Here is a 15,922-nt window from a genome sequence, read left to right on the forward strand (position 1 = left end):
TTTTGGTACACTTAGTATTACTAAATGTCAAGAACTTTATTATCCGAAACAGAATTACCATGATATAATTCCTATCTTCTTTATTATTATTGTTATTATTATTATTATTATTATTATTATTATTATTATTATTATTATTATTATTATTATTATTATTATTATTATTATTATTATTATTATTATTATTATTATTATTATTATTATTATTGTTATTATTATTATTGTAAGTATTAGTGGTATTACAATGTTGTATTTTTATGATTATTACTGGTATCATTTTATGCTTTGGTTTCATTTACCTTTTTTCTCACTTTCATGTATGTTGTCATCAAATTGTAGGGATTATTGGCGAAAGACTAAGAGTAAATCAACGGTATTTTTGTTTGTCTTATTTTGACTATGAAACTGATACTAATCATAGCAGACCTGCCTACTTGAAATAGGAAAGTACAATACGTAGTTTTCAGGGTAAATAACATCGTAGACATTTTAACTACCCTGAAAAATCACCAGCTTGTCCTTATAATGCGTGGGGAAAATGTTTTTAACTCCTTAATGTGATAGCTCAGGCACCAGAACTTCGTTTTCAAGAAATGGTATTTAACTACAAACCGTTATTATATACAGCTCGGGATTTAGCCGTAGTTCTACTGGAATTTTCGTAGTAGTAAGGTCTGTTGTGATGGGTATCAAATTTTAAAAAACGAGAAATACTAATTGGAAACGTAATAGTGATGGTGATGGTGGTAGTGATAGTGGTAATGGTGGTGATGGTAATAGTGATGATTGTGGTAGTAATGATGATGTAATATTATTATTGTTATTGTTAATATTATTATTATTATTATTATTATTATTATTATTATTATTATTATTATTATTATTATTATTATTATTATTATTATTATTATTATTATTATCATTATTATTATTATTATTATTATTATTATTATTATTATTATTATTATTATTATTATTATATATTATTATTATTATTATTATTATTATTATTATTATTATTATTATTATTATTATATATTATTATTATTATTATTATTATTATTATTATTATTATTATTATTATTATTATTATTATTATTATTATTATTATTATTATTATTATTATTATTATTATTATTATTATTATTATTATTATTATTATTATTATTGTACGTATTGTTGGAACTACGATTGTTGTATTTTTTTGTGCGGTTATTAATGATATCAGTTTATTTTTTGGTTCCATTTACCATTTTTTCCACTTCCATGCATGTTGTCATCAAATTGTTGATATAGTGGCGAAAGTCTAAGATTGAATAAACTTTGAAACTTTGAAACCTAAGTTTTGATTAGCAACCCAGTCGCACCAGACAATGTGCCCCAAAATAGATATGGTTCGTAATAGCTCGACGTATGGAGCTTTCTCTTTATTAAAAACGCCCTCGCGTGTATGTCCCGACATGTATAGATAGAATGCGCTTGGCCAAGGAGTTGACAACATTGCCATCCGGAAGTATAACCGACCAACACATAAACTCTGTGTAACCATGAACTTTTAGAGTCTGGTTAATACAGTTTAGTGAGAACAACTCACAAACGCGGATGGCAAAAACAATAACAAAGGCCTGAGTGACGTCATCTTCGAACTATCTATTGGATGAGGGAAGCAAAATCAGTTAACCTTCACCATTGATAATGGATGCCCTACAACACTATGGATTTTTCCACCTCTCACTTGCATTTCGTTATGTCCTACTAACATTTCAATAACAAAAGCCATCACTCAACCTACGATATCAAGTGCTTGGCTTGCTCAAACGCCACAAAACAAAAAACCCACTTGCATTTTTCTATTTTCACGGTTATGTGTTACAGATACTCATCGCCATGATCTTACTACATACTTAAGTGGGCCATGTTCATCACTCATTGTAAAGCAATCCACTTCGTCAAATGACGTTCTCTCTCTCTCTCTCTCTCTCTCTCTCTCTCTCTCTCTCTCTCTCTCTCTCTGATTGGATGAAGCCACACTTCAATTTTGCCAAGTATGTGGGAGGAGTGAATTTTGTCTCTATATAAATCCGTGTTTTCAGGTGTGAAATTCATTCGGAAATATTTCCTACAAACGTTCACGATGAAATTCAATGCTGTTCTGGTGAGTTGAATTTTTTTAAATTTTTCTACTTGAAGGTAATACCCATATCAACGATTTCCCAACTCAGTGTGGTATTATGTTGAGTTGAAACAAATGATAAAAGTAAGATTGTACTTGACTGTTGTACACTGGAAAATAACATGCATTTGAAAAATTGGCCAGAAAACTCGAACTTTATATATAGATCGATTTAAATGACCCTCATTCTGCTAAAAACTCCCAAAACTGGGACTTTGTAAGTTGTTTCTTACACTCTTACTACTTGGCATCGGACTGTATCGGTAGACATGTAGTTGTCGCCCTGGTAAAGTCAATCTGTGTTAGATCGACAGCATCTAGTGTCTGAAGGGGCGGCTTTGTCTTTTCTCCTCCAATGGTCATTCTTCTCTCACATGCTGCTCTTTACTTTCATTTTAATCGATCGATATTTGAAAGGCTGGGCTTCTGGCTAAAATTTGAAATACGCGTATTTCCAGACTAATACAACACAGCGTTATAAGGTTTCACAACGTGAAAAAAAAATAATGTGCACGTTTATTTTGTATTATTATGAAATTAGCTTTAAAAGAAAACTTTGCACATTAAAAAAAGTGTTTACCATTTCAATGTATCTATATTAGTTTCATGTATTCTTCTACGAGCAAGACAACGTTTGGCCACTTTTTGTCTACCGGATATTTTTAATGTTATAACACCACTTTTATTCTTTGTTCCTATTTTTGTTAGGTTCCATGCCTGGTCCAGGCTTCGGATACTGCATGAATTATCTCTCTCCATTCCTCCCTGTCTCTTGCTTTTTCAAACAGCTCTTGGATTGTTAGGTTGGTGAAGCCCTTCAGTTGGTCTATGAGTGTTTTTCTTTGTCTCCCCGGGCGCGTTTACCAGGTATTTTTCCACAACTTGCCAGGTATTCATTCTTATCTTTCCTTACTATGTGTCCGAAAAAGGATAGTTGTCGATCCACTATTAAGGGCATTAGTTTCCTTTGTTGGTATGTTTATTTTAGCACTTCTTTGTTCGTTTTGTGTGCAGTATACGATATTCTCTGCATCCTTCTCAAGCACCACATTTCAAAAGCTTCAATGTTCTTTTGTGTTTCTGCATTTGTAGTCCAGCTTTCGCATCCGTATAACAAGATTGGCCACACGTAGCACTTCAAGACTCGGAATCTAATCCCGAACGACATCTGTTTGTTTTTCAAAATGTTTCCAGGTCCATGAAGGCCTGTTTGGCTTGAGTTATTCTTGCTCGTATGTCTCGGTTACATCTTCCATCTGTTGTCACTATTGAACCTAGGTATTTAAAACTTTCTACGTTGGTAAGTTGCTCGTCGTGAATCGTTATATTGCAGGTGTTGTTGTTTTCGGGGTTTTTCTGTATTACCATGCATTCCGTTTTGGTGATATTCACTTCCATTCCCTTGGCTTCACTATCTACTACCTCTTTGTCAACAATCTTTTGAAGTTTGATTTCTGATGTTGCAATGAGTACCGTATCGTCTGCGTATCTTATATTATTTATGTTGTGACCTCCTACTTTTATTCCCTCCATATTATTTATGCCCCTCATGATTGTTTCTTGGTATAGATTAAACAGATCTGGTGAGGCAACACACCCTTGACGGACTCCTTTCTTAATAGGAATGGAATTTCCTGTAGAGTTTCCGATTTTGATAGATGCCTGCTGGGTGTAGTATAATGTTTGCATGAGTCTGAGGTCTTTCTCATCAGCGCCAATGGAGTGCAGTTGTTTTAGTATTTCTTCGTGGCGTACTTTATCAAAAGCTTTTTTGTAGTCGACAAAACAGAGGTATAGTGGGGTCTGAACCTGTATAGCTCTTTCACTTAAAACACGGAGGATTATATTGCGTTCCTTGTCCCTCTGTCAGGTTGGAATCCATATTGTTCTTCTGCGATTTCGGGGTTAATCTTATTCCTTAGCCTGTTGATAATTATACGCAACAGTATTTTGTTGATGTGGCTTATTAAACTTATAGTTCTAAAATTTTCGCATCTGACTGCACCTGCTTTCTTTGGTATTGCTATGAAAATAGAGTTACAGAGATCTTCTGGAATTTTCCCAGTATTGTATATATTGTTGAATAATATGTGAAGTTCATCAATTGCTAGATCTCCTAGGCTTTTTAATACCTCTACAGATATTTCACCAGGGCCTGTTGCTTTACCATCCCTCATTCGTTCCATGGCATGTTCAATTTCACTTTTGGTGATGTTTGGTCCGCTTAATGGTTCTTTGAATTTCAGTGGTGGTTCATTTCTATTTGGATCATTGTACAGTTCGCCTATGTATTCTACCCATCGGCTTTCTATATGTTGTTCTTCAAATAGCAGTTCCCCTTGTTTGTTTTGGATACAACTTCCTGCTGCTTTGCTTTTCCTTTTCCCTGATAGTTCTTTTATTCTTTGGTGAGCTTGTTGGGGGTTGGGTTTGTATTCTCTTTCGATTTCGCAGCATTTCCAGTCTAGATAGTTCTCGTGTGCCTCGATGCATTTGGATTTAATGTGGTTGTTCAAAGTTTGGTATTCTGCAGACCCTCTGTTGCATTTTTGTCTTTCTTCAAATAGGTTTAGAATTTCATTTGTCATCCATTCCTTTTTGCTGTTTATTTGAGCTATTGGTAAATGCTTTTCTGCAGTTGCTTTGACACACTTTTGGAATATATCAAATTAATTTTCACATTTTTCGTTATCAGGTTCACTTTGGCTTTGTATCATGAGTGCATTTTCAAATTCTTCTCTCATTTTTGTTTGTATGCCATTGTCTTTGCATAACCTGTAATCCCTCTTTATTCTACCAGCTGTTCTCTGAATAGCTTTAAACTTTATCCTTACTGTACAAACAACTGGGACATGGTCACTGTCTACATCGGCGCCTGGGTAGGTTTTGCAATTTAATATGCCATTTCTGAATCTTGATGATACTGCTATAAAGTCTATCTGGTTCCTTGCTCTGTCCCCTGGTGATTGCCATGTCCAGGTTCTTCTTGGGTGTTGTTGAAACCAGGTGTTTGAAATCATTAATTTATTTGTTCTACACCAATCTGCTCAGATGTTTCCTCGTTCATTTCTGTCTCCGAGTCCATGTGGTCCGATTATGTCACCATCTCTGCCTCTGCCAATCTTAGCATTTAGGTCCCCCATTACCATAAGGACTTCTTGTGATTTACACATTCGTTTTGCTTTGTCTAGTGAATGGTAAAACTCTGTCATATCTGCATCTGTCGCCTCTTCTGTTGGTGCATAAACTTGAATAATATTGGTGTGAACTACAGGTCCTCTTAGCTTAACCAGCAAAACTCTGTCTGAGATTGCTACGTGCCCTTTGTAAAATTTGGTTGATTTTTGGTCTAAGATCATCCCTACTCCTTTTTGGAAAGAGGTTCCACCACTCCATATGATCTTATATGTCGTGTTGTTTTCTTGTTTTGACATGGTTCCCTGCTCTTTCCATCTCATCTCTGCCAGGCCAAGAATATTTATTTGGAGCCGTTTCATTTCTTTTAGAATGTTGTTTAGTTTTCCTTTTTGGGCACAGGTCCTGACATTCCATGTCCCAATTTTGGTTTTGTCACATTTGTTAAATTTATTTCGCCTAGTAACTGGCTGACGGTTCGGTGTGACCTGACGAACATCATGCTCCCAACCGAGCGAGGCAGCAGTCTTCCGTGAAAACATGCTCCCCTTTACGCTGTCACCGTTTAACTTTTTGGACTTATTCATGCAGTTAACTCGGCAAAGTTACAAGAATGGTTTGCCATTGCCTATTCTTGTCGCCCTCTGCAGTTGGCCAGCTTGACCTGTTACCGTTCGACACCACGAGGAGGTTGCAGTAGGGCTTGATGATGATCTATCTTTGCAGACTTGGCATCATCCATTTGTCGAACTTGTTCCTATTAAACAAGGAATTAATGCAACCTCTCCTTACCAACGATACAACCAATATTTTCTCTTATTCAAATTTCTCTTGTACATCATAACATTTTTTTAAAATGAACAGTGTCTTGTAGATCAGGTTTTACTAAAGAATTATGTACCACAAGAACTTATTGCTATTGTGTTTGAGTAATAAAAAAATATTTTTGTGTTAGTTGGGTGTGAAATTTTGGGGAAAATCCTGAAAATGGCTGGTAAGGAGGGAGTTAAAAGCGATATCTGACATATTGATAATTGTAATTGAAGCGTACATAACTTGAATTTGTGACATTCCAGCCGAACAGCTTAAAGCACAATGCTACAGTCATCTATCCTGTGGTGATATTCAATAATGTGAATGTGACGAGAAGAAGAATTCTCTTTCAGATCGAAAATAATTTTCATTTTGTTTTAATCGTCTGTTGTACATTAATATTTGTTTAAGATTTATCTAGGCATACATCATTCAGATGCTGTTTTTTTATTTACTTTTTTATAATTTTAGTAGTAGTAGTAGTAGTAGTAGTAGTAGTAGTAGTAGTAGTAGTAGTAGTAGTAGTAGTAGTAGTAGTAGTAGTAATGCTAACCATAACCAAGAATGGAGCAATAAGTTATCGTGGTCACTTCATAAAAAAAAAATAGCACTGGCATCAATTAAAAAATCATCACCATAACTTTAGAATTGGAATGAACCGTTTATCAATCCCCCATAAAAAAAGTTAGGAATCAAATTAATGTTATTAAAGGCCTATTAATATATGCAAAACTAATTATTAATGTCTACTTCTAAACAAATATCAAGACATAGACGCACATCTTTATATAATAATTGTCACTTAGGACCATCTACGAAATGTTCATAGCAGGTCTGTATTATTATTAACAAATCGATCAACCAATTCCAATCCGTGTCACTTAGGACCATCTACGAAATGTTCATAGCAGGTCTGTAGTATTATTAACAAATCGATCAACCAATTCCAATCCGTAAAAATAATTCTGTTATGACACCGTGATTGAATTGTTTCCGCCTTATGTCTTTCTTCCATGACTATAGATGCTGATCTCCCTGCTGTTTGCCAGTTTTGTCAGATCACAAGATGACCGGCCTAAGAATGGAGTAAGTACTCATAACACTTAATATGTTGCTAACCGCCCCAAAACGGTGATTTTTATTATGGGACAGCGTGGCTCAACGGTATGGCCTTTGATTTTTACCCAAAAGGTACAGAGTACGATTTGTGGCCTTAAGCAAGTCACCTCGCCCTAATTCACTTGGCGGCGCTGAACCGCGGCTAACGCCTTTGTTATTCCAGTCTTCCTTGGAATAGACACTAAAGACAAATTTCCCCGTAGGGTTGAATAAGGGGGATTTTAATAATTTTACTTTTATTAATTTCCGGGCTGATACAAGTCCTTAGAATGGATTTCAAAATAATAATAGTCAGATATTTTGTCATTTTAAGAAAATAGAATAATATTCATTATTTTTTAATAAAAGCAAGGACGACTGTATAGAGATAGTCATCCTTGAATAAAACATTTAAAAAAAAACTTATAAATGAGGGAGGGGGGGGCATAGCTCAGTTGGTAGAGCACTCGCTTCACAAGCAAAGGGACCGAGATTGATCCTGGGTGCAGTCGAGATTTTTTTTTCTGACCCCGCCCCCTATTCACCCAGCAGTGATTGGGTAGATGGGTCTGTTTGAACTTGCGGAAATTACTTTGCGATAGACTACCGTCCTATCCAATTGCTAAAGTCCGATTCGCGCTATAAAAACCGGGTTAAACTACGGCTCCATGGTCCTTATGGCTCTGAAAGACTACCTTTTATCTTTAAGGGTCAAGGTGTACGGCCGAATGATTAAGGCATTTCACGGTAACCCGGAAAGACTTGAGTTCGAGTCCTGTTTCAGGCACACGCTTTTGTTTTATTGCCCAAGATGGATAAGCCCATAATTAGCTCACTTTTGGACAACACGGGTGATTCCTGTTGACAGAGTGTGTTTGATGGATTATCTATCTTCTCTCATGGAATGCCTAGGTGAAGGCACCTTTAGTATAGGTATTAAAATTGTCACAACTATCAGGAACCTCTGTAGTGTAATAGTAACACAACCAGAAGCTCTGAGGTTCGATCACCAGTCGGGGTAAACAGGCTTTTTGGGATGTTTTTTCTTTCTAGCTTTGTTTGGCACCTTTCATACACACTTGTTCCCTAGTTTCTTAATTTGATATTTTCATAAAATAAAAAATGGAGCAACTCAAATATCTCCGTCCTCGTCCTCTCATGTCCAATTGTGTGTTGTATGATGCAAGCGCACCCTTTTGAATAGTATAGGTATTAAAATTATCCCAACCACCTAGAGCCACTGTCGTGTAAGGTAGCACGTCTGACCGTAACCACAGATTCGATTCCCAGTCGAGGTAGACTGATTTTTCGGGATGTTTTTAAAAATTATTTATTATTTTTATTAATTTATTAATTATTTTTTATTATTATTATTATTATTTATTATTATTATTATTATTATTATATATTATTATATATCATTATTATTATATATTTATTATTATTATTATTATTATTATTATTATTATATATTATTATTATTTATTATTATATTTTATTATTATTATTATATTATATTATTATTATTATTATATTATTATTATTTATTATTATTATTATTATTATTATTATTATTATTATTATTATTATTATTTATTATTATTATTATTATTATATTATTATTATTATTATTATTATTATCATCATTTTTTTGCTTCGTCTGGTACCGTTTCATACACTCTTGTTCAGATCTTCATCTTACGATGAAGCGCAGAAGGATTTTGTTATAGTTGTACAGCTATAAAAACTCGACAAAGTGTTTGATATCGCATTTTGTTGTTATGTATGAAATTTGTTTGAATAAAAACAAGGTAGTTTTGTGTAGGGTGGGTGGGTGTTAAGTGTCATGGAAAACTCTGAAAATGTTTGGCAAGTAGACAAGTAAGCCTTAACAACGCCATTGTCATATCTCACATCTGTCTTTAGTACTTTACACCTAAATCTACCGTGTTTTTTGACATAGGGGAAACCCAAAACGTCCCACATCCTTTGTTAATATAATGAAGCTTCTGTTTTTATATCATTGTTATTCATTTCTTTTATCTACACGCAAGTTATGGTTTATTTACAAATTTACTAAAAATAAATCCAAGTAGTGAGTATGAATTAGCATTGATATGAAATTGTTCACCTATTCCAACTATAAATAGGATTATCTGCTAATTTTTATATATTTGTCTTTTTAGAATCCTTCAAGGAAAAGAGTAAGTGGCTTTGACCTATTGTTTCAGATTATCATCATCATGTTCATCATAAACATCATCATCATCATCGTCATCATCATCATCATCATCATCATCATCATCATCATCATCATCATCATCACCATCATCATCATTCTCACCATATTAACCTCATCATCATCATCATCATCATCATCATCATCATCATCATCATCATCATCATCATCATCAACCTCACCATCATCATGATTCTCACCATATCAAACATCATCATCGTCGTTATCATCATCATCATATCTATCATCATCATCATCATCACTCATCATCATCATCATCATCATCATCATCATCATCATCATCATCATCATCATCATTCATCATCATCATCATCATCATCATCATCACACCACCATCAAAATCGTCATCAATATCATTATCATCATATCAATATTTAAAATCGCCCCCATTGACATCATGATTAAATGTTGTATTTATAATATATACGAAGTTTTCATTAATGATACGTATTAAAATCATATTTTGTTTATGTCATCATAACCTTGAAAGTTGATAATGCATTATACTTACATTTAATGTTGGGGTAGTTTTTAATTGAATTTCAACATTTCAATACTCTTGAATATTCTTAGATACAGAATTAGGTGTTAAAATGAAAAAAAAAAAGAATTCGTATTGAATTAGGGAGGTAACTATCAATACCTGATTAATCACATCAATTATAATATTGTGAAGCCCATTGAACATGGTAAATTCGTGAAAATGCTCTAGAGCAATGTTCTAAAGATCAATGAATATAACAGCTTAATATATATATATATATATATATATATATATATATATATATATATATATATATATACAACTATACTGAAAGGACTGACAGATTATCCTCATCATGTTCATCATAAACATCATCTTCAGTCCCCGCTAGTGGGGGCCAACTAAAAATATAGAAAATTCAAACCATAATAACAGCAGGGGCATTATATGGCAAGATCTACCTTTTTAGAGAATGATTATGAATTCTGGGTCCAAAAAATATTTAATGATTATTATTATTATTATCAGCAGTGAATAAGAGTAGCGAAAAAAACGGAAAGGATGAGTAGTTAGATATTCTAAAAACTGACCTTACAGTGATTGATTCAGGATGATTTCTTTAGAAGCTTAATTAATGAATGTGCATGTAACGTGATGATGAGGATGAGGGTGAACAATTAGATGAAGGGGAAAGGAGTGTACAATATCAACAAAGGGAGGTAATCTGTGGAGGATAATCCCAAGAAAAATATGAATACCAAAATATCTACTAAGGGATACGCTACATATATCGTATTTGTAATTAGGATCTCTCGAATTTATTAATTTTTTAATTTTGTGAACACTATTTCATCCCTATAAGGGACGATCGGTCTGCCAGGTAGAATTTTCATTGTAACACCTGCAGACCAGTGTCTTTCACAAATAACAAATTCGGTCGGTTGTGGTTCAATATCATTATGAGGAAGAAGTTTGTTTAACCATGTTTCCCATTCTGGTTCCTCTTTAGGCAATCTGAAAACACAACATTTGTTGGCTTTATTGTAGTTATCATTGCAATTCGCAACATCACAATTTTCCCCATCTTGAATTTGCTAACAAATCACGTCCATGAACATCAGACCCACAAGAGGCAAAAGTTCATGTGAGGCAAAACATTCGGAGTACTGGTTCATTCCATATAGTCAATGGACTAGCATCAGATTCATAGTTCCATTCCATTCCATAGCCACATAGTTTTAATTAATAAAGTAACTTATCAGATCAATGAGAGTATATTCAGAGTACAATAGTCGGATTATTAATAAGGGGCGCGCCTTTTTCTTCTTTTTTTTTTCTCAGCTGTTCACAATGTACAGCTGCAAAAAATTGTATGAACCTCTGGATCATTTTGTCTAAATAAAAAATATTTTTTCACGAATTTTAAAACAATAGGAAAGTATTTCGCTTATTAAAATCGATAACTGGTAAGGATCGGAACCCAAATATGATTATAGTGTCAAAAATATGATTTTCCGCTTATCCATTTTGAAACAAAAAATTGTTAAAATGGAATGTTCAGTTAATTGAAACTTATATGATGTTCGTACAGAATCCGAATATGAAGGAACGACAGACATGCTTACATTTTATAAAAATCAATATACGTTATTGATGAATACAAATGAAAGTGAACATTACGCGCTTCCAACATTATTTTGATTTCAAAGTTTTGATAAATAGCTTATTATATAGATCTATGCCAAAGAGGATTACATAAATTTAATGTAGACCAGTCAAAATTAGATAATTCATCAATTTATGATACAGTGTTTCCACAATTATGTGCTTGTGTTCAACAACAACGTAACAACAATAACATGTGAAACTCAGGGTTGATTGTGAAATTCCAATTCCATAGCCGTCCTCTTTAATGGCTTATCGATAGATAAAGGAGACTTTTTTCGCAGCTTTACGAGAGAGAAACCGATAGAGATTCTGCATCATATCGTATTGTTTAAGAGCTTATCGGTTTAAAAGAAAACTTTAAATGCTATGTGAAACGTTCATGCATAGATACAATTTTTCAAAGTTAAATATAAACATTCATTGTTAATTTGACAATTTTGAGTATTTAATCACTAATTCAAATGAGTTAAAGCTAGAGATTCATATCAGTCTTCGGTAATTGCGACGTGATGTAAATAAAAAGCAATAAATTACAAAGTCAAAATCGGATGCAAACTACATAAGTTGTATAACAGTTATCTAATGTGTGTTGCTTTTATTCGGAAAATAGTATTAAGTGAACTCATAACCACTAGCAGAACTACCGTGTCACAAGACTATTTTGAAAAACGATGAATTCATCTTATTTTGTGGTGCAAAAATGTTTACATTTTGAGCAGTGTAAAATCTCTAATTTTATGACAGCGGTTTTAAAGTAGCTTTTTATAGGTCGTGAAGAAGAAATCTGTTTTGTGATATTTTGATCAACAAACCCCTACAATTTGGTGATTACGCATTTTTTTTTATTGCAGTCAAAAAAGGATATTGCCTTACAGGTGAGCGGATATCTCAACAATGCTTCATTACAAAACGACTTTGATTATATATTTCTACGCTGTGAATATTGATGATTATTGCAGTATTTCTCATTAATTTGTATAAACTCAGATAACTATGTAATTTTTGATTATATCGTTTGAAGTAATTAAAATTTCTGACCCATTTTTATGGTTATTTCCTATAAAATCTAATCCCAAATGATCTACTAAAATTATATTAAATAAAAGTATGTAGATCACTAGTTATGACTCTAAAATATCTTATTGCAACATCTAATAACATCTTTACTACGCCACTTTGAACTTGAGAAAAAAATCATCAAAATAGGAAAAATTGCTCAGTCTCCCTTTCGGCACAGGCCGTGACTCGCCATCTGTTATGAACTAGCGTCCGGCAAAATTTGCCTGTCGAACTAAAGTGAAAGCAGTAAACGGCTGTGGGAAGTGCATGTTGCTCTGAGATTATGTAATTTTGAGACGATAAGTGTAACAATTTATTTTTTAAAGCACGAATATTACCAATTTACTGTTTTATTTTACTCACAGCGTTGGGGAGTGTCCCATGGATAGGCCTTTGGACGTTACTACAACGGCACATGTTTCGTCACTGTTGTTGAGATTATGCAATAAAGAAACATAATATATAAAAACTATAATATATCTTTTTTTTCTTCTCTGCTGTTGTTATCTTGCAATATTAAGTCTTACAATGGATGTAAGACATCATATGAGCATGTTGGACGATATTATACTTTTTGTCAGACATAAATAACACTGTTAACAGCCAGGTACTCAATTTACACCTTATTGTGAGCGAACATGAATAAAGAATCTTCTCCATGGACTCAACTATGCGTCGCTCAGACAGGGACTTGAACCAAGACCTTCCGATCCAAAGGCAGAGTCATGCCACTAGACCAGATGGCCATAACTATCGTTATTGTGTAGGTACACACAACACAAACCTTCATAACTTTGTGTACCATGCCACAGAGCTCCAAAAAGTTGTATGTAATGACGAGCGGCGTCCTCCAGCTTTCTCAAACAGCAACTGACATCATCAACGTATCTTGTAACATGTCTCACTGGTGGATAAACAATCGCAGACCCCACTGAATTTCCAAATATGGCAACACAAACCATCCTGATGAAATGCCAGTCCTGTGAGGTGTATCCAATGACCGCGTCGTAAGTAAATAGTATCTGGTTTAAAGTTTAAACCGAGGAATCACCACTTTTGAAATAAACTGCTTAAAAGTCTTATCTTCGAATAATGACAAGGAATGCAGCGAGATACAGAGATAGAAGGGATGATGCTATTATCAAAGAAGTCAGGAAGTATGTTACATCGTAGCATTTCCTCCAAAACGAGACAACGTCAGAACAGTTTGAAAGTTTTGGACAACGTCCCTTCCCCAGTCATACAAATTTAGTCTTTGTCATTGTCAAATTGCAGACTGCTATGATGCAGCCATTTTTTTTTTAAATGCAGAGCCCAGTATGCGCAATACAACTGGTTGTGGTCAAGTTTCAGTGTAAAGTTTGTCACTTCATTAGATTTATAATGTTTATCGAGAGATTGTCTTTCTTTAAAATCTCCAAGTTTGGCGTGAGACTCAAGTCCAAAGGGAGTGCTCATAAATGGGTTGGATGCAACACAGAAGTACTTCAATTTTTTTGGAAAACCAAATTTTGCTTTTGTGTAGCCATCTCAAATTATTTTCCGCTATGTCAAAATATTCAAGCTTAGATACGCTGTTCGCAACTTCTGCAAGAAAAGATGAATATCTATTCTTTTTCTCATGACAAGTATTTTAAACTAGAAAACCGTGTGAAGAAAGTTGGATCTCACGTGTATGGGAACCGGTCAAATCAATTGTCTTTAAGTTAAATGATTTAATCATTGAAATTGTCCTTTAAATTTAGAACAATAAAGCATATTTCTTAATTTTAATTAAAGTGCGTAAGATATTATTTCTACAACAGTTGTCAGAGTTCATGTTAAGCAATTAGCTTCGTCTAGAACAAAAAAATGTCAAAGGAGGTGGTACACATTATAAAGGTCTACACACGTTTGTTGACTTTGGTGTAAATAAATAGCCCTATTTTTGCTTGCGTAATCTTGACAATGTTTGTTTCCATCAGCCCAAGTGGGGAGATGAGACCTTTGAATAGATGATCCACGTTTCTGGATTGTATGATTTCTGTAATATTATTTGTGATTATTGATGTCATCATTGCTTTCAAAATGGTTGGACACAAGTCAAGGTTTGCTTTCGATATTATTAACCCCCAAATTGCTGGAAACATCCGTTTGAACGGATTCGTTGCGATTCCAAAATGCAAAGGTTTTCTCTTCATGTTGACTATGTAAACAAAGCTCTTTATGTTTTTTGAGCGCACAAGGTGAATTAAGTTATTATGGTCAACAGCCAAACAAATCATTCCAGTTAAATGCAAACCGCTCTAAGCAATGTATCCAATAATGTAATGTGAGAGCTCCAACTTCAGCTGAAATTGCTTTACCATTCAACCAAATAACATTGTCGCGTCTATGAAGGAGAAGTGGCAAGTAGGAGAAGACAAATATAAGTCAAATAGCTCTCCTGTAACAGGCGCCATGTCTTGTCCTACATGTTAAGTGTTGTTGTTGATCAGGGACCCTTGTAAAGCGCTTTAAGCATGTTTAGTGGATATTGTTCTATATAAAAGCTCAATTTTATTTATTTATTTAATTTGTGCAGCCTGGTGCCTCTTTCATCCAGTTATAGTTGGGTTTGAAGTTCCTGGTAACTCGACAAATACTAATAAAGTTCTAAGTTTTAAAAAATGATTAGTTGTAGTGGTAGATGTGGCACGTTATTTAGGGATAGATCAGGTTCATAAGATAATAATTAAATTCTAAATTATAAAAACTTTAATATAAATCAATAGAACAACCTCACAAAATAACACATTAACTAACACATAATTAAACGGAAGAATGATAGTAGACTTTTAATTAATTAAAGTTAGGCTATGGGTAAGTTAATTTTCATCCTCTCGTTTACACTATGCTACAAGTTCGTGTATTCTTCTTAGTTTATTTGTTGAGGTCTGTGGTTAGGTTGTCGTTTGCTTGCTTGTTCGTGGATGGTTTCTTGGTCTTTCTTTGGTTGGGCCGAAACCTCCTTTGTTTAGCGAGCAGAGTCCTCATTTAGCGGGTATTCAAATCACATACGTAGGTAACCCGAGGGATGATTAAGGATAACGTAACCAGATATGTGTATATATAGGAACAAAACTTTGACTGCTTCCAAAATATTGTATTCCTTATGTTGAAAGGATTTCAATTAATAACCCTTGACAACACCACTGATCTCATTTTAACAAATGATAATAATAATTATTATTAATCATAGCCCTAACGGGAT

The 15,922-nt window shown here is 33.8% G+C and overlaps 1 long non-coding RNA gene across 1 annotated transcript; it reads left to right on the top strand.

Annotated features, from left to right (window-relative positions):
• Positions 1-2,003: 2,003 nt before the first annotated feature.
• On the top strand, positions 2,004-13,165 carry LOC144957786 (uncharacterized). Its single transcript, XR_013642207.1, has 5 exons — positions 2,004-2,155; positions 7,145-7,207; positions 9,406-9,423; positions 12,483-12,506; positions 13,056-13,165. It is a non-coding gene; the product is annotated as an uncharacterized LOC144957786 (long non-coding RNA).
• Positions 13,166-15,922: the final 2,757 nt, after the last annotated feature.

Source organism: Berghia stephanieae, chromosome 12, assembly GCF_034508935.2.
Source record: "Berghia stephanieae isolate SIO BIC M18660-M18661 chromosome 12, UCSD_Bste_1.3, whole genome shotgun sequence".
In the NCBI taxonomy this organism is placed as follows: Eukaryota; Metazoa; Mollusca; class Gastropoda; order Nudibranchia; family Aeolidiidae; genus Berghia; species Berghia stephanieae.